The sequence below is a fragment of the Poecilia reticulata genome, chromosome 10 (genome assembly GCF_904066995.2).
Source record: "Poecilia reticulata chromosome 10, P_reticulata-male-v2, whole genome shotgun sequence".
Classification (NCBI taxonomy): Eukaryota; Metazoa; Chordata; class Actinopteri; order Cyprinodontiformes; family Poeciliidae; genus Poecilia; species Poecilia reticulata.
Genome location: NC_088839.1, coordinates 3,742,821 through 3,763,321, shown reverse-complemented (window position 1 = coordinate 3,763,321; position 20,501 = coordinate 3,742,821). Strand labels below are relative to the sequence as shown.

The 20,501-nt window shown below is 41.7% G+C and overlaps 1 long non-coding RNA gene across 2 annotated transcripts; it reads right to left on the bottom strand.

Moving 5' to 3' along the window:
• Window positions 1-290: 290 nt before the first annotated feature.
• On the bottom strand, window positions 291-19,323 carry LOC103471150 (uncharacterized). 2 transcript variants are annotated; one of them, XR_014089372.1, is made up of 5 exons: window positions 7,803-19,323; window positions 7,636-7,719; window positions 7,145-7,556; window positions 739-893; window positions 291-641 (listed from the first exon to the last, which is right to left on the bottom strand). It is a non-coding gene; the product is annotated as an uncharacterized LOC103471150 (long non-coding RNA). The 2 variants fall into 2 exon arrangements; XR_014089371.1 differs by having other exon boundaries at window positions 7,145-7,719.
• Window positions 19,324-20,501: the final 1,178 nt, after the last annotated feature.

Genomic DNA, 20,501 nt, shown 5'->3' with positions numbered 1-20,501 from the left:
TGAAGTAAAAATAGTAAACTATTAAATTAACTACAATTTCTCTTATTATTACATAGAAAATACACTAGATGTGCAGAAACAAGTGAAAAAGAAACACACTCAATGACATGCCTGTGGACGCAATTACAGCTCTAGTAAGCCCTTTTAGAAAGTACAAAGGCACAAAAAAAAAAAAAGAATCAAGATAAAACACTGCCCATTTGGAAACATGAAAGCACAAGAACAAATTGTAAGGTGTGACTTATGAGCAAACTATATATATATATATATATATATATATATATATATATATATATATATATGACTATTATCAGTCACTACTGAAGTCGTCGTCAAAGGTAACACTCTCTGCTCCTGACAAAGTCTGTAGATCGGGGTGTCCAAAGTCGGCCCTAGTGGCCCGGCATCCTGCATGTTTTATTCTCTCCCTGCTGGTAGTAACAACCTTTTCAGCTTGTCAATGTTCTTCTTAGCCCTTCTAATGAGCCATCATTCGATGCAGGCCTCCAGGACCGACTTTGGGCTCCCCTGCTGTAGATAATACTCTGTTGCCTGCAGCTTCATCTGTTGGTGCAGCAGCTCTCTGAGGATGATGCTCTGGAGACCTCTTGGACCTTCGTCAGTTAGGGCACAGGACAAACCTTTAAAGTTGAACATAAATAAAAATACAAAATTTAGATGCTTTTACTTTTGATATGATCATGCATTACTTAAAAACCTACTTTTAAATGTACCTACCGATAACAGGTGGGAAACTCCTGTAGAGTGTCTTCATAGGATGACAGAGATTTCCAATGATGGTCCATCAACAAGGATCCTCTTTTCATCTTCCAGTCTCTTTACTATCATGATGTCATCAATTGCCCTTGTTTTTGTGTGAAGACTGACAGAGTCTGAAATGCAGTTATGAAAAGGACGAATCAACTCAGTAAAAGTTTAAATTTGTAAGTTCAGGTGTTGTTGCGCAACACCTCCCCCCCCTTCTCTCTCACTCTACTTCCTCTTCTCAGAGGAGGGAGATGTGCAGCCAGCTCTCCATCTAACGGGTAATTTGAGTTTTCTAAATCTGATGGGATTTTACCCTGTTCAGAACTGAGTAAACTCTGTTTAAGCTGGCATCGAGAAAGACTCGCCTGGTTTCTAACGACCTCCATCCAGATGTCCCACCCTTTTTCACCCTGTGAATTAGCCAGATTGAGTAGCTTGCAACCAACTAGCTTCACAGAGCACACCTGTTAACGGTCGCTCTTTCTCTTTATTACAACTTGCACTTGTTACTGAACCAGGTTGGTTTTAGTGACTCGGGCGAGTCCCAAGGGTGTTGTTTTAGTTTTGGCTAAAAGCAACCTATAAAACATTTCTACTTTTTCCTCCCAGAATCAAACTTCATAGCTATTTCACAACCATCAAAGAACTTTAAGGTGACTCATTAATTGAATGTCCACAACATCTTTTAGATTTTCTTAAATGCTAATTATTTTATTAGTAAGGCAATTTTGCAAGGGTCAGTACAGCTTAAATCAGTAGCAGAAATAATCAAATAAGTAAAATCAATAATCTAGCCTATCTTTCCCTAATGCTGACACTGAGAACTAAAAAAGGGAAACTTTGAGAGAGACGGACAGAGTTTGGCATTTTGAACCCCAGAACTGGCCTGATGATGAAGAAGGTGTTGCAGCAGCAGGAGGTTCCCAGTACAGGAAGAGTACTGACTCAGAGCGGCAGGTCTCGGGCATCAGGGTGACTTCCTCATGCGCGTAGCGGTCCTCAGCTTCTTGTCTTGCAGCTCTGTAGCTCCCTTCTCCTCGTCTCACGATCTTTCTGGTCCCACGGAAGGAACACACCAGTTCTTCCTCTTTGCCTTTGTTCTTTGCCTTTGTCTTTATCTTCATCTTTGCCTTGGTCTTTGTCTTTGGGGGTCTAAACCCAGCTGTTGAGAGAAGTGCGATTTGAAGCCACATGTTGCGGGGCTAACGGGTTGGTCCCCATGTGCAGAACAGTCTTCGGTTCTGTGGCCCCGGCTCTTCTTCAGCTGCAGAGTTCTTTGTCCATCTCGGTCTTGGCTCGAAGCTGCCTGAAGGATCCAACCAAAGATTCCTCTGTTGCACCCACCTTATAAAGGGTTTATCCACCTTTTGGTGCGTTTGCATTGGCTAGCTTTGTTGCTGTGCCTGTCTCATTGGCTGACTGCTTGGACAGATGATCTCATCTCCATCACCCTGGAGACCTTATGACCGGATCTCTGTTCTAATGTCCCCAAGTTGCTCAACAGTTCCTCCTACCTCTGTTTCCTGCCCAACCTTTTCTTAGGCAAGTTGAAGTTTAGCAATAAGGCTTTATCTTCTCCGTTCTCCTATCAGTTCCTCTTTCCCCTGACCTTTCACCTACCATCTACCTTCAACACAACATCAGTGACCTTTAATTACAGTTACAACATTTTACACCTTTTCAAGTTCAATGTCAAAATCACATTTATAACCTTTTAGTTTCTCTGATTTAACATTCATTTATAATGTTATAATAACCATAACTTATTAGTTACTCTTATTATAATCATAAGGTGAGTTATTACAGACACTTCTGAAAAGAACCCAATAATAATCCATTATTGTAATTATCTGATACCATGTTACAGTTACTTGTTTCACCTTTAAGTACTTCCACAAGTGTAAGAGTAAGTGTAAATATTCTTATAATCAAACCAACATCAACCACTGGTTAAACCAATATTAATTATTGGCATAATTATAAGTCATTATTTTAAGTATTTTACTCTGGGTTTTATCCAATCTCTCAAAATGTTTAGATTTTATTCTTTAAAAACCTTTAATGCTTTAAAATAAGGAATGGTCTGAACTATTTTTAGCCTGATGCAAGACAGAAACTTCCCCTTTTCTTCAGAAAACCAGCTCTTCCTGTTTCATGACTTTCTTTCTGCCTGACTATGATTTTTTATGATTAAATATAAAAAAGTAGAATTAAAGCAAAGTTTGCAGGACACAATAACAACACACACAACCAGATTCATTTTATTACAGTCTGACTCTATTGTTGGGTCTTGATGTCACCTATGTCATTAATTTTAAGGTAATTTTATTTATTATTACTATTAAACTAAAATCTCCAGCATGGGGAAGTGGGATGAGCTCGACTTTTCTCGACACCCCCTCCGCGAGGTCAGACCTTTCACATGCTGGGAACCCAACATCCTCTTGCAGGTCTGCGTCCTCATCCCCTGGAAAGAGAAGATGGCAGTCTGGGATGTGAAGATGCAGATCCTCCATCGTCACCAAGGCCTCAGCAGTCTGGGATGTGAAGATGCAGATCCTCAGTCGTCACCAAGGCCTCAGCAGCCTGGGATGTGAAGATGCAGATTCTCAGTTGTCACCAAGGCCTCAGCAGTCTTCAAACTCCACTGCTCTTTGACACCCCCTCCTTGGAGTTTTGATGTCTCTCAGGAAGTGACGAATGTTGAAGAGAACTCAGGTTGCTCTGATCCTTTAACAGTGACAAAAAATCCTCAGCTGAATGAAGCGTTGGTTCTTCAGGATGTGGAAGATTCCTTAGGGACAGGTTGATGGGCAAAAAGCCTCAAATAAAAAATAAAAAAACTCTGGATATTCAGTAGAGCAAAACAAAAAGCATAAGCAGCATGACGCTTTATCCATAATCATAATCCTTTTCCATCGCTGGGGTCGTTAAAGGGTTACTGGAGTTGTCGGAGGCAACAGGACTCTGTCAGGCAGGACTCTGTGAAGTCCACAGGTTGCTTCCAGGTGTTGGGTGTGATTTCAACACTTTGTTGCAGGATTGATCTTGGTGGTTGTCTATGACGCCACTCCTTCCTCACGACTTCAGTCCCTTTTCCTGTTTAATCCATCCTTTTGTGACAGGAGTTCTTCTTTAGCATAATCCAATTTCTTCAGGGCCCTCCTAGTCCTAAGCCTTGAAGTTGTTCTTTGAATGGCAATCATCCTGTAATAGTAGCCAGTCTAACACAGGATGGCATGATGCTTGATTCTTGCAATGTTCTGGTTCGCTTTAGCTAAGAACTGGCTTGAACACTGACCTCGTGGACCCCTTTCTTCATAAGTAATACTTTTTTACATTGCAGTACTTGCTTCACAAAATTCATTCCATTGAATTTCAACTTGATCACCGTGACTACAGGCCGATCTTGATCTTTAATCCAAACTTTCTGTCCTGTTTTCAATGACACTGTAAACTGCAACTTCCCCTTTCCCTCTCTGGGCAAAAAGGAGAAGTGCCTTCGCCTTCCGGCTTTCTGTGACGTGAACGGAGTTCCTCTGCAGGGGAAGACCTGCTCTTTTTCAGCTGTCACTGTTACACCATGTCCATCAGCACCAAGAGGTACTCCTCACCTCTCTTTTCTGTAATCCATGGGGCCTCCCGTCCTCTGGGAGTACTGTCCCACTTCTCGGCTCCGACAAGGACAATTTTCCTCTGCTGGACATAGCAGTCCACTTCATCATTTCCACGCCAATGAGCTCCCTCATGCGTGCTCTCAGATGCTCGACCTTGAGCTCCAGATGCATTTCACCACTTCCTTGTGAAATTGCTTACATCTTCTGGACGTACGACCTCGCGTCGTCCTCCTTGTCTCCGAGTCGCCTATCCCCCAAAGCCTCTCTTAAGCCATCGAGCAGGAATGGGTCTAGGCTATCTTGGCTACTAGCGTCACTGATGGACATGGTCAACTGTCCTCAGTGAAACTCCCCTCACCCACACGCCGTGTAGTTACTGCGAGATCCAGAACTATCCTCCTGTTTTACACGCTTAGACTTCTATGACGTTGGGCTCCACCTTGTTGTGGTTACGCAACGCCCCACGTTGGGCGCCACTTTGTTGTTGCGCAACACCTCCCCCCCCTTCTCTCTCACTCTACTTCCTCTTCTCAGAGGAGGGAGATGTGCAGCCAGCTCTCCATCTAACGGGTAATTTGAGTTTTCTAAATCTGATGGGATTTTACCCTGTTCAGAACTGAGTAAACTCTGTTTAAGCTGGCATCGAGAAAGACTCGCCTGGTTTCTAACGACCTCCATCCAGATGTCCCACCCTTTTTCACCCTGTGAATTAGCCAGATTGAGTAGCTTGCAACCAACTAGCTTCACAGAGCACACCTGTTAACGGTCGCTCTTTCTCTTTATTACAACTTGCACTTGTTACTGAACCAGGTTGGTTTTAGTGACTCGGGCGAGTCCCAAGGGTGTTGTTTTAGTTTTGGCTAAAAGCAACCTATAAAACATTTCTACTTTTTCCTCCCAGAATCAAACTTCATAGCTATTTCACAACCATCAAAGAACTTTAAGGTGACTCATTAATTGAATGTCCACAACATCTTTTAGATTTTCTTAAATGCTAATTATTTTATTAGTAAGGCAATTTTGCAAGGGTCAGTACAGCTTAAATCAGTAGCAGAAATAATCAAATAAGTAAAATCAATAATCTAGCCTATCTTTCCCTAATGCTGACACTGAGAACTAAAAAAGGGAAACTTTGAGAGAGACGGACAGAGTTTGGCATTTTGAACCCCAGAACTGGCCTGATGATGAAGAAGGTGTTGCAGCAGCAGGAGGTTCCCAGTACAGGAAGAGTACTGACTCAGAGCGGCAGGTCTCGGGCATCAGGGTGACTTCCTCATGCGCGTAGCGGTCCTCAGCTTCTTGTCTTGCAGCTCTGTAGCTCCCTTCTCCTCGTCTCACGATCTTTCTGGTCCCACGGAAGGAACACACCAGTTCTTCCTCTTTGCCTTTGTTCTTTGCCTTTGTCTTTATCTTCATTTTTGCCTTGGTCTTTGTCTTTGGGGTCTAAACCCAGCTGTTGAGAGAAGTGCGATTTGAAGCCACATGTTGCGGGGCTAACGGGTTGGTCCCCATGTGCAGAACAGTCTTCGGTTCTGTGGCCCCGGCTCTTCTTCAGCTGCAGAGTTCTTTGTCCATCTCGATCTTGGCTCGAAGCTGCCTGAAGGATCCAACCAAAGATTCCTCTGTTGCACCCACCTTATAAAGGGTTTATCCACCTTTTGGTGCGTTTACATTGGCTAGCTTTGTTGCTGTGCCTGTCTCATTGGCTGACTGCTTGGACAGATGATCTCATCTCCATCACCCTGGAGACCTTATGACCGGATCTCTGTTCTAATGTCCCCAAGTTGCTCAACAGTTCCTACCTCTGTTTCCTGCCCAACCTTTTCTTAGGCAAGTTGAAGTTTAGCAATAAGGCTTTATCTTCTCCGTTCTCCTATCAGTTCCTCTTTCCCCTGACCTTTCACCTACCATCTACCTTCAACACAACATCAGTGACCTTTAATTACAGTTACAACATTTTACACCTTTTCAAGTTCAATGTCAAAATCACATTTATAACCTTTTAGTTTCTCTGATTTTTCATGTATAATGTTATAATAACCATAACTTATTAGTTACTCTTATTATAATCATAAGGTGATTATTACAGACACTTCTGAAAAGAACCCAATAATAATCCATTATTGTAATTATCTGATACCATGTTACAGTTACTTGTTTCACCTTTAAGTACTTCCACAAGTGTAAGAGTAAGTGTAAATATTCTTATAATCAAACCAACATCAACCACTGGTTAAACCAATATTAATTATTGGCATAATTATAAGTCATTATTTTAAGTATTTTACTCTGGGTTTTATCCAATCTCTCAAAATGTTTAGATTTTATTCTTTAAAAACCTTTAATGCTTTAAAATAAGGAATGGTCTGAACTATTTTTAGCCTGATGCAAGACAGAAACTTCCCCTTTTCTTCAGAAAACCAGCTCTTCCTGTTTCATGACTTTCTTTCTGCCTGACTATGATTTTTTATGATTAAATATAAAAAAGTAGAATTAAAGCAAAGTTTGCAGGACACAATAACAACACACACAACCAGATTCATTTTATTACAGTCTGACTCTATTGTTGGGTCTTGATGTCACCTATGTCATTAATTTTAAGGTAATTTTATTTATTATTACTATTAAACTAAAATCTCCAGCATGGGGAAGTGGGATGAGCTCGACTTTTCTCGACACAGGTCAACACCTGGAGTATTTAGTCACATTATCTGTCAGTATGATGACAGTATAAAACATATTAGTGTATGCTTACTTACCACTGTGTGATTGCTGCCATGGAAATGTTGTGTCACCAGACAGGATCTCTTCCAAAGACAGAACTTCTGTGTCTGTATCAGTCTTCAAGTGACCAACATCTTCTAAAGCTAATGCTAAGATGTTTTCTCCTTTCTGATCTTGCGATGAGCCTTGGCACAAGTGTCCATGTGTGTCTGCACAAACAACATCAACTGTGTCAAAGATATTTATGCAGTATGTACCAGCAAGGTTATTCAATGCCTGGTCAGTGTTCCTTACCTTACATTCATGGGCTTTGCCATGGAAAATTGAGAGAAATGGCTTCATTTTAAGCAGGTGTTGGAGCTCAGGACAGCTTTTTGTTAGTTTTCAAGATATGGCCAGTACTTGCATGTTACATCCATGGAAAAAAATGATTGTCTGTTGGCCAGCCTTTGTAGAAAGAACAAGGGTTATGCAAATATCTCATACCCTATCTAAGAGCACTAAGCAGCACTCCATGTATACACACCGCTAGCTCCAAGCCTCCTCATCCAGTTTGCTGCTGGACCTGTGAGAGAGCTCCCTGGCTGCTGACCATTGCCCACCACAAAATCTAGAATGCATACAATTCAATCAGGCATACTGTTATTACAGGCTAAAAGGTTACTGTTATACGTTTACAATCTGCAGTCTTACATTTTTGGTTGATTTGTGTATACAGTCCACAAATTTTCCTACGTTTTCATCCTTGGCTATGAAAAGGTCCTGAAATATAGCCTGTTCCTCCAATCTGCAAAACAAGCAATACTTCATGAGGTGTTATAGTCCAAAAGTAGTGAACATCACTAACATATACAAAGAATTGTTATATTGTACACATTTTACAATACCTTGCTGCATTAAATGGTAATACTTGCAGTTTCCATCCACTGAAACTGAAAGCACATCTTGGGTACAAACTTGATACTTGAAGGGATCCTTCTTTAACATTTTATCCAACTCATATTATGGCTTCCCACTCAAAAATATTTTCAGGAAGCTGTCAGCCAAGATCTTACCTGTCTGATTTAAAATGAGAGATAAAAAAGAAAACATAAAATAGGACATAGGTGTCCAAATACCAAGCATCAAGATTAGGTTAGGTGTCTTTCAAGTTTTAGGTGTTTCTCTGGCACAAAACATCTCACTCAATAAATTTTGATGTTACCAGGACTTCATATGATCTGAATGCTGAATGAATGAGGTGGTACCTCAGCCATTTGATTCAAGTGTGTTTAACCAGTTACACCAAAATGTTGACGAACATAACCACTCAAGAATGGAGGCCGACGGCCCTTCTGGGATATGTACGTCAAAGTACTCACATAGCCAACGTTGACAGTTATTTAAATTTTTATAAAATAGTTTTTTATATTTTGGTGTTGAGTCATTGAAATAATTATTATTCATACCATTGAGCATGACCACAGTGACTGCCTGTCCTGGTTTGATCCTCAAACACTCTGATGGACAATCGCAAAATCTAACTGGGATTTCCACAGGTACAAATCGTGCTAAAGAGGTTGACATGTTGGATGCATGAATGTAAAGAAAACAAAACTTACGCTTTCTCTTCTTATAGTCTACCCTGACTTAAGGAGACAGCATGGTCAGCAGGTGACATGCATGCAGATGTGGCTGATCTATGGGTGAGACAGAAGATGGAATGGGAGGAGAGGCAACTGGAGAGGTGCTTCTGGGTCTTTTCTTCTTCTGAAAAGACTGAGAGGATGGGACAACAGCAGGAGAAACAATAAGATCAAGCACTATCACAGTATCTTCCTGGTTCTCTGGTATCATTATTGGATACTCCTCAGTAAGCATCCCAGGCTGCTCCTGACCTATGTTCTCTGTCTATTCAAAGATCAGGTTATCAGCTCTTTACTTCTCTTCATCTGGCTTGCAACAGCAATAAATAACAGACGGGAGGAAAGAAATTTGCCTGTACTGATGCAAGTTCATTTTTAATTGAAGTAAATGACCTAGCTGCAATCAGTGTATTCAGACAGGGTTCATAAACAAAACTTTAAAGATCATCACAGCCTAGGGGCACATTGAATGTTTTTAGCAACCCTCCAATTTTACAAAGTGGCAACAACAAGCATGACTATAAATAATATTATGTGACTCTATCATGGCTAATTAAACGTATTAAGCACAGGTACAGTGTACAGGTACGATTAGCCTCCAAGAGGCTAATTTAGCTAGCTTCCACCGTATATTCTCCGGCAAAAAAATTGTTACAAACGTGTCTTCAACCATTCGCATCACAGTCCTACTCCCATTAAGTCCTAAAACTACCATCAATAACTTTATAACGCAACACTTGAGTTATTTTTGGTTTTAGAGTACAAAAACATTTGACAGGTGCAGATATTTACTCACCGGAGTGTAAGTGTCGCATAGAATGACGTCAGCTTATTCTTGGGTTTTTGTGGGATTCATCCTTATTTTTATTATTTCAATCAAAAATATTAAACGTTTACAGAACAGTTTGCATGTGTTACGGCCACTTATAGTACAATAAAAACAACCAGTATAAAAAAGGACAATATTTATTATTACAAAATAAGAGGATGTGTATTTGCAAAAACAATAGATAAAATAAATGAAAAACAATAGAAAAAGAAAATCAAATTCTAAAGGAACAACAGGGTGCAGCGACAACTGCAAAAAAACAAAAATGACCAAACACCTATTAAATCTTTGAAATAAAAAACATGCAATTCAATCCAGTTAAAAAATATACAACGCCTACCTGCAGCGTCGATCAACCGCACGCCCAGGTAGAGCAATCCTCCGATCAAAACATGAAAGTGGCCCTAATATAGAAACATCACAAACACTGACTTAGTATAATCAAATTGAAAGAGTTTTGTCTTTACAACAAAAAACAACACACACACAAACCTGATCACAAATGCGTGGGCCAACACACCTGGACTAGCACAGAGGAGATTGACAATTGGCCACCAGCCTGACAGCCTCCCTTTTATGGGAGCTCACTATGTGGTGGAGCGACCCCTGGTGGTTTCACATGTTACATTCCCCCCCATCATTATGCATCGGCGACCCGACGATGTATATAAAAACTATTGCCCAATAACAATCATTTCTTCTGCACAGGACAGGGCAGCCTGTAAGGGTTGGAATGATGTCCGGCAGTTTTCCGAGCCGACCTCCTCAGCTCAGGAATGATAGCGATGTCAATCTCCTATGTGGGTTTTTCGCCAGAAAGAGGCTGAAAATCAGAATTTACATCTACATCATCATTCTCAACCTTTGATTGCATCTCAGATTCAGGCAAATCCACCATTTCATCTCCCACCTCAATATCTGTCTGCACATCTTCCAAACCATTTTTCTGACACCCTTCCGCCCCCCTATTTTTAGGGACACTTCAAAGCTCGACCGTGTGGACCTGACGGAGGGGTCCCTCCTGACCCACGGGCGCTATAGAGTACACTACCCCTTGCTCAGAAGGTGGACGAACCACTTGATAGGGAGTTGAATCATAAAAGTCCTGAATTTTGCTGCGACCCCTCACTGAATGATTTCTCGCATACACCAAGTCTCCTTCCAGAAAATCTGGGGCAACATTCTCATCCTGATGTCTCTGAGCCCTTCTACTCTCTACTTTTTGGTGCACCATTTCATAGGCAGCATGGAGTGATTTTTGGTGCTCTTCAACCCACTCTTCCAAGGGCAGGTCAGGTCCTTCATCACTTTCACTCAGACCCACAAAAAAATCCACAGGAAACTGGTTTTCTACCAAACATCAAAAAGTAAGGCGTCATACCAGTGGATTGATGGACAGTTGTATTGTATGCAAAGGTGACTTGGCAAATATGCCGGGGCCACCTGCGTTTCTGTTCAGGTGAAAGAGTTCTCAGCAAATCATGTAAAGTGCGATTAAAACGCTCACACTGCCCGTTTCCCTCAGGATGATAAGGAGTCGTCCGGCTTTTCTCAATTTTATACACTTTGCAGAGCTGATGAACCAACTTGCTCTCAAAATGTCTCCCCTGATCAGAATGAATCCAGACAGGGGGCCCAAAAGGTTGAGCCCAGTGCTTCACCAGTGCCTCTGCAACAGTACTGGCACGCTGATCTTTTGTGGGGACAGTCTGTGGAAACTTTGAGAAAACATCTGTCATTACAAGGACATTTTCTCTGCCGTCTGTAGCAGGTTCTAAAACTGTAAAATCTATTGCCAGAATCTCATTAGGTCTAGATGCTTTAATTGTTCCCATATAGATTTTAACTTTCGGCAACAGAGCCTTTGACAACACACATCTTTCACAGTTTTTACACCACTGCTCTACATCCAAGTGCATATTATGCCAATAAAACCGTGACCGAATTAGCTGTAAAGTCCGCTCCACTCCCTGGTGGCCATGATCATCATGAAGCGAACGGAGGATGCCTTCCTGCAAACACTGAGGTAACACAATCTGTTCAACCTCAGTCTGCCCATCAGAGGCCTGAACACAGCGATAAAGGATCGATTCTCGCTCTCTTAGCCGATTCCACTGCCGAACCAATTCCTGGGTGACCTTATCAAGTTCATTCCTCTCTTTAGCATCAGGCATCCTACCCCTCGTCCAAAATTGCATAAAAGAATCGATGTTAGGATCCTTATACAGCAATGTACACAGGTCAGCACCTGACAAACCAGGTAAGGCACTGATCTCTTCCTGTACTCCAGCAAACCCCTCACGTAAACCAGAGCCAGCCCCTGCTTCTCTGTGTGTGGTATGCTGACGGGACAATGCATCTGCATTGGCGTTTTGAGAACCAGGATGATATTTCAAGGTCAAATCGAAAGCTGCCAGTTCCGAAACCCACCTCTGCTCTGTTGCTCCAAGCTTTGCTGTAGCCAGATGACTCAATGGATTATTATCTGTAAAAACTGTACATTTATTACCCAGCAGATACTCTCTAAACTTTTCTGTAACAGCCCACTTAAGAGCAACAAGCTCCAATTTCATGGAGCTGTAATTATTCATATTCCACTTGGTGGGCTTCAGGCTGTGACTAGCGAACGATATAGGGCGCAATTTACCCCCATGATTTTGAGAGAGTACTGCTCCCAACCCTACATGGCTGGCATCTACTTCCAAAACAAATGGCTTCTGGAAGTCTGCATAGGCAAGAACGGGAGTTGTTATTAATGCAGCTTTGAGCTTGTGAAAACTCTGCTCATCCCAGAAGCCACCCAAGGGCTTTTTAGGGGTTTTGCCCTTTTGTCCAGGAGGGAGCAGTCTAGCAACAAGACGGTTTAAAGGGGAAGCCATGTTCGAAAAACCACAAATAAACCTCCGATAGTAACTGGCAAATCCTAAAAATGAACGAAGTTCTGCTAAAGTAGTAGGTTGCCTCCAGTCACGTACTGCTGCTACCTTATCTGGGTTAGTAGAGACCCCCTCTTCTGACACCACATGACCCAAATATTTAACTCTCTTTTGAAAAAAATGACATTTTGACAACTTAACCTTTAGCCCCTGGGTTTTTAATCTGGAAAATACCTGATTTAATCTTTCCAAATGTTGTTCAACTGATGATGAAAAGACAATTACATCATCCAAGTACAGCAGTAATGACTGGCAACGGCAATCTCCGAACAAACGCTCCATAAGACGCTGAAAAGTACTGGGTGCGTTACTCAATCCAAAAGGCATGCAATTAAACTCAAATAGTCCAAATGGAGTACAAAAAGTTGTTTTTTCCTTGTCTTTCTCAGCCATCTCAACCTGACTATACCCACTTGCCAAATCTAATGTGAACCACTGTGCCCCAGCCAGAGCATCCAAGGATTCATCAATTCTGGGTAAAGGAAATGCATCCTTTCTGGTTTTAGAGTTTAGTTGTCTATAGTCCACACACATGCGCAATGTTCCATCCTTCTTTTGAACTAAAACAGTTGGTGAAGCATATGGACTACTGCTTTCCCTAATAACATTACTTTGTAGTAACTGTTGAATATGATTGCGAACTAAGTCATACTAAGAAGGAACAATGCGTCGATAAGGTTGTCGCACTGGTGTTTCATCCAGCAGGGGGATCTCATGGGTTATTTGTTTGTACTACCCACATCGAGATCACTTCTGGCAAATACTTTGTTATATTTTAATAACAATTCCTTCGCCTGTTGTTTCTCTTTACCCTGCAGGTTTTCAAACTCAGGCAAATCCAAGTCTGTGTTAGTCACAGTAGTTTCATGACTAGCAATAAATGCCATACAACTGTGAGAGTCAACAGAAACCTGAATCTTAGAATCATCTGTCACCAGAGTAGCAGTTTGAACAGTGGCCACAACTCTACGAGGTGTTACCACACGTCAGATGTTCCTACGTTAGTAATGGGAATGAAGGCACCACCCTTTACCGCCTTCACTAAAGAAGGTGAAACCAACAATCCCTCTGGAAGGCTGCCCCCTTCAGGACCCAGAGGTTCAACAAACAAATCAATTGATTGGTGTAACGGCATCTGTTGGCATGTCACTGGCACATGACAGAAGCTACCAGCTGGAACACAGAACGGTTTCTTACCCGGCACTCTGACCTGATGAGGGTCAGGGGAGCTGACCATCACTTCCATCATTTGACAGTATCTCAGCATTCTTCTCCATCCCCGAGGTGCTGACTTGAGTACAGGTGCTTCCCAAAGGTCAGAGCCGTACAGCCTATACAGTTTATGGTAAAGAGGGTCAAACACATTCATCCCCAAAACACCAAGTACATCCAGTTTCTTTTGCCTCATGTAACCATCTGTTGGATCCTCAACCATCAATACACCTCGACGAGGAAGCAACACCCCCAGCACAACAACATCAAGCTCCACATAGCCATGGTAAGGAATTTTTAACCCATTTGCTGCCTTTAAACCCAACCAACCACAGTCCTTTAGTTCTTTATCAGACAAATGAGAAAAGTTGTTTTTGAAAAAACTGTTACAGTGGTCGCCGCTGTCCAATAAACAATTTATCCTCACCCCAGCAAAATCCACCTCCCCCTGTAGACATTCACCAACTAAATTACATGCACTTGATTTATTGTCAATAGAGCCATGAAAACTGCCCACCAATGTTTGGCTCTGCACACTGGCGGGTTCTAGTTTTCCGTTTGCCTAGGAGGAATAGCTTGTTTAGGCTCAGTGTTAACAGTAGCAGTACAATTTCTGGCAGTATGCCCACTCTGTTCGCATCTGAAACAAATTGGTTTTCCATCAGCAGTCCGTCTAGGACGAAAAGGCTTTGAGGGGTCAAAGCCTTCATGACCAGTTCTAACTGGGCCTGCTGAGCTTTTAACAAAGTCAACAATTCCCCATATTCATTATGTCGAGAAATCTGGTATGAGCATGTGAGATCTGTCCAGGTATACGCAGAAAAATGGAATAAAGGCCTGAGAAATAACAGTATACCCTAGACAATGATTAACTGATGATTATGAGCGATAGGTGATTATAAAGTGATAATACATGCCAATGAAGTAATGTCTGTAATGAATTATCAAAACATGTATTCTGTACTTTTAATCGAGTGAATGTTATAGTAATGTATAATCTGTACTCTTAATCAGTTGATTTTATTATATTATGGGAAACTGAAGGTTATACTTTTGAGTTAACAACAAAGGCTGAGGAGAGAGGAGAGGAAAAAAAAAAGCAAAAAACTCTTCTCACTGAGCGAGAGGTGGGGGCGAGATTGGAGCCAGATGGCCGGTGAGTCATAGGCCTTGGGAAAGTCAGGCCGCCCGGTCTTGCAGGACGTCAGGATGATAAGGCAGATAGACGGGTTCCAAGTCAGGCAGCCCGGCCTTGCAGGATGTCAGGATGATGTAGGGAAAATAGGCGGGTTCCATAGAAACACAGTGCATAAATACTGATGGTCGAGAGAAAAAGATCGTACTTCGTCTCCGGCGCAGAAGAGGAGCCAGCAAAGGGAAGCAGACTAAAGGCCAGCAGAGGACTACACTCGGGACCGAGGAAAAAGGCTCAAAGACTTCACGCCGATAACAAGGGACAAGTTCCACCGGCCACCAACTCCGGTTCCAGATTCGACCGATTCCTCTGCTTCTACCCAACGCTCTCTAAAATCATCGCAGCCGACTTGGAAAAGGGACGGAGGTCTTTTAAAGATAAAGAGTCTGCACGTTTAATGGAAAGCGTGAGTCTTCTCTCCGCTTCTCTTCATTAAAGAGGACCTTGCTCCGGCTGGACAAGGACTCTGTCCAAGGACATCTAACAGATTACAGCTGCCAAGACCAAGGACCATCGGGTATGAGTCGACCTGCTTCCCCCAAAAGCCTCGCTCAGTGAATTTAGTGAAATAGGTTAGGGATAAGAACAAGGATAGGATGTGAATGATCCTAGTTGATTTCATCATAACTTTGTTTCTTTTATAACTCTTGGAAATTTAATCTGTTGTCATATGCCCCTGCTAAAGCCTGCTTAATAAAATTATAATCCTAAAAATTCTAATGAGAATTGTGAACAGTGAGTTTAATTGTGTCAGTCTTAATTATTGTTGGTTCTCCTAATTGTGGTAAAGTTAACATACATGATTCTAGAGAATGGATGGCTTTGTGTTTTCCTCTGGTGAGTGTTAAAATAATGACCCTGGGACTTAAATCTAAGTCACTAAATTTAATCTAGCCGTTAACAAGTGCCGTTATTTTAGGAGAGGAGCTACCGTTAACAGGAGTGGTTGTAGGGGTTATGTCGCTGTGAGGGCTACTCAGCGGATTGCTCTTCAACTGCAAAGGGTCATAACTTCTGGATCGAAGGTAGTCAGAGCTAGACGAGTCCTTTCCGACCCCAGTTTAAACAGATAATTCTCCACAAACTATCTCTAGGGTAAGACTCGAGTTTCTGGGGGTTTTCCGGACCTGTTAGACAGAGAACTGGGCAGTAGTGAGTCCAAAGAGTTGTGAGGAGTGGGCGGGACTTACTATTGGGTAGTAACAGACAATTAGTGCAAGAAACTGAGCTTTCACAGGGGACAAACTTTTCATTGAGAATAGGATTGTTAGATTTGTGTTTAGATGACTGATTTTCATATTGTGCCATCCACCTAGTGGCCTCCCCTTTAACATCACGAATGGTCCATTCCGAATTAACATGAACCAGATCTCAGCCTCATTCTAAGAGCCTGTTCTCTCACATCATCACAGAACTGGTCACTTAGATCTTTAGAGTTTAAGGCTGCTTGTGCATCATTTTTTATTATCTGAGCCATCAGGTCCATAAGAGCATGAGAATAATCGATCAATGATTCTCCTTCAAATTGTTTACGGTTAAAGAATCTACGCTGTAGTGAAATTCTTGAATGCATACAACCATAAACATCTCTAAGAACATCAAAAATACATTTCACATTCTCCCTTTGAGCTGCTGGTAAGAATTTAATTTCAGTCCGAGCAGCGCCCTCTAGATGTTCATAGATAATCTGCGCCCGTTCTTTTTCTGTGTTTCCTCTCGGTACAGCATTCATTGAGAGAACCCATAGACATCAATACGTAGACCCCTCATGGAGCGCTGAGTCGTACGTAAAAGCGTCCGTCTTCTATGTGGCAGCAGGGCGATCGGAGCTCCTCAAATTCTGTGCTATGTGGACCTGTTTCAACCGTTTTACGAAACAAACTGGATTCATTAGGATTACCTTCCCCAGGTAAGGATGATAGATCAGGATTACTTGACTTTGCAGCCAGAAATTCGCTTCTAAACAAATTCGCGTCTAGCTACATTGGCCCGAAATAATCGCTGATTGGGGCTGCGCAGTTGGTAGAGCTGTTGCCTTGCAGCAAGAAGGCTCTTTAAATACCTTTAATAGTAAATGGCAATACCAACACTACAAAAGTATAAGTAAGTTGGGCCTGATCAGGAGATTCTAAATTCGGGTGAGCCTAGGTGTGAACAGCAGAGGACACAGAGGACACAATGTATATAAAAAGTAGAATTTAATTGAAAAAAAGTAGAATTTAATTAATATAAACAACATTTGTGGATCCACATTGTACAAATAAACAAAAATTGCGCGTTTTAAAAAAAATTACATAAAAAAAATAACCCAGTCTGTCAAATGTTCTTTCAAAGTTTGTTTAGTCTTTCCAATATGTATGTGAAATATTTTTTTATGTTTCACGGCTGGTGACCAGTCGGGTCACTGTCTACCAGTTCACTTGGTCCTCTGGGCTGGGGCTCGCCATCCAAGTTCTTGTAAGGTTGATCTTGATGTCTCGATGCTTCAATGCTATACAACAGGGGTGCTCAATACGTCGATCGCGATCGACCGGTCGATCGCGGAAAGGTTTTGAGTCGATCTCGGCAGCAGGTGACAAACTGAACGCCGCCAGGACGCTGAGACCAGCACTTCCTCTTCTAATAGGCTTATCAAAAATATTCACCAAGATCCTAGACGTTTGTAGCTTCATTAAAAAAGAATAATTATAAAAAGTCAACGAAACGTGTTAAAATTAATAATCTCAGTAATTATTGTTTCAACAAGGTGTTGCGCAATTCTGTGCGTTTCGGTTCCATACAAAAAAAAAGCGACTCAAAGACCGACTGACGAGCAGAGCAGGAGTTTAAATTAGCTACTCAACCACCGCTGTGTTCATGAGAGGCTTATTAATAATCGCGAAATAAATATCAAGCCTGGAAACCTGATATCGTAACCGAATGTTGTGTTTTTATGTAATCTTTGCTCGGCTTGCGGGGCGCAGGCGGTTGCCACGGCAACGGGTGTGCTTAAACGACAAAAAGACCGAGAGTAAAAAGGTAGGAGATGTTTTCAGTTGATCGTCTGTTCGGGTTGTTGCACCTTTTTTTTTTTACCTTTGCTGTGGCTCATCACACCTGCTGTAGTTTCTGAACATTCAATAAACAACAAAATTGGGCTAATTACCTCGTTCGTTTGTGAGCATACGTCACAACAAACATCAAATAGGACAAATATATTTCATTAAGTTTTAACAAATTCTACCGCGATAATTATGTGAAATTAAATTAATTATATCCCGACTTCAGAAGATTTGCCTTCACCTTTACTGGGCTCTTTGGTTCCTCCTATCAGTCTGTAGTTTCTCATATTGAGAAAAATCAAATTTCAGTTCTACCATGACTGACTGACACCTGCTGGCCTCATGTTTGCAACCAGCTTCTGACTGAGAAACCAGTAACCAGAGACCAGTAACCAGAAACCATTGACCAGCGAGTGAGTGAGCGTCGCTCCTTCACCCTGACGTTCCTTCCCTCGGGGGGGCGCCGATCTATGTTTTCGCATCCACCTGAATAATGTGTAGTTGCGCCACTGGTAGGAGACAAAGACAAATAATGTATAAACATAAATGACTAATTTAAACTAAAACATTTTAACTTTATCACAACTATAAAAACCAAAATAACCTAATACCAAAAAGGTTTTAGCAATTATGCCATTAGTGGAGAGAGGCAGATTGTTTTACATCAAGTCCCCTGCATCCAGCAGCCTGATGGATTGTTCCACTTCCTGGTTTTCTTTTCAGCCAACCCCCTTCTGCCAGCCAGTCCTTAAACTCAGCAAAACAAATTATTAATGATCTTAAATAAACATAAGGTGTTTACTAAATGTGTGCACCCAAATTAGTAAACAACCTAATGCAATAAGCACCACCAAAGAAAAAGTGAAATTCTAAATATATTATATGAAAACAAATTATATAAATACTAACACTGAGGAAAAGATGGAGGAACCTCCATAATGTGTGTGAGGAAATGTGTCAATGGCAGGTATTAACTTAAAATACTTTGTAGAACGGCACTTTATAAAATTCGGTTCATTCACTTGTATTAGCTTACTGGGACATATTCCACGTTCAATATGGCAGACGCTGTTACGTATCGCAGCAACGGGCAGGCCCGCTCCATGAGGCGTCTACGTATTAATGTCTATGGAGAGAACCCTTCTCGTCAATTATTGACGCGAAGGTCAACATGTGACGCCGAGGGTACCTGCCCAAGTGTCAATATGTGACGAGTTGGGAGTGAGAATGTGTTGGTTTTACAGCTGAAATGAATGGTTGTATGCCAGACGTGGAAAACTGGGATGACTCCATGCCATGATGTTCAGGATTTAGGTCTCATGGCATCTCAAGGTGTCAACATCGCAGCCTGTGGGCTGAGGGAAATACAGCTCCAATTCAACAGCTACCCACCCATATATATTAGAGGTGTGCCGATCGATCGGTCACCGATCATAATCGGGCCGATTTTCGTGAAAAAGTGCATGATCGGTGATCGGCGATCATTGGTTCTTGTTGCCGATACCGATCACCTGCATCTCATTTTGCAGCCTGCCTGTGCAGCTGGTCTCCTCTTTCCTTCCTTCACACTGCGCAAACGCGCAGCAACAAATCCTAAGCGATGTGGAACTATAACGCACTGAGTGAATGGGGACGTTTGCGTGTTGCGACGGAAAATTGAAGCACGTCAACATGCATCAACACAACGAAGCTAATACGACATAAAAACAATGTTATACTTGACGGAGTTTGGCTACATCGAGGCTCACTGCAGTAAAAAAGACACACGGAGGATCAGATAGCAGATAAAGCAGCGCACAGCTACAAACACTCACCCGGATTATTAGCATGACAGTCAGAAAGCTAAACAAATAACCCGGAAAATTACTTAAGTCTTCGAGCTGCGATGTAAGACATTGGTTCTGCTCTCGCTGCTGAACCGCTGCTACGCGCTACAGGTAGTAATATTTCACAGACGGAGCGCCGCTTCTGCTCCACCTGGTAGTGACTCTCACACCGAACCTCTGCTTAAAGCTGAGCATCTAACTTAAAAAATTTTTTTTTACATACGTATTAAAACTTTTGCTGTCCTAACATGAGACAGATAATCTCTAAAAAAATAATCGATCTCCTCCCTGTTCTGCATAATTACTCCACTCAGTCAGAAACAGCCAATCAGAACTAGCAGTAATCAGCTAGCCGCCATGCTATCAGGAAGTTTTCATTCAGTAACTGGATTGTTTATTGTAATGGAACCTGCATTTGCCTTTCAATGCTAAGTTTTATACTTAAATTTTTTTGGCAATGTTGAGGTTTTATTTAGGCTCTTTGCATTATTTAGCCTCTTCAGAGCCTTCATACGTTATCAGTCTGTTAAAGATAGTATTATTGATTGCTACCAATAATAGTAATCAATTGTACAATTTGCACAATGCCTGTTTTGTTTAGTTTTCTTCTTGGAAAAAGTTATTAAAAAGTTTTTGTCTAAATTAAGGTGAATGCATTGATAAAAATGAAAAAAAAAAAAAATTATTATGTGATTGGTATTGGTGATTGGTATCGGTGATGGGCCCTC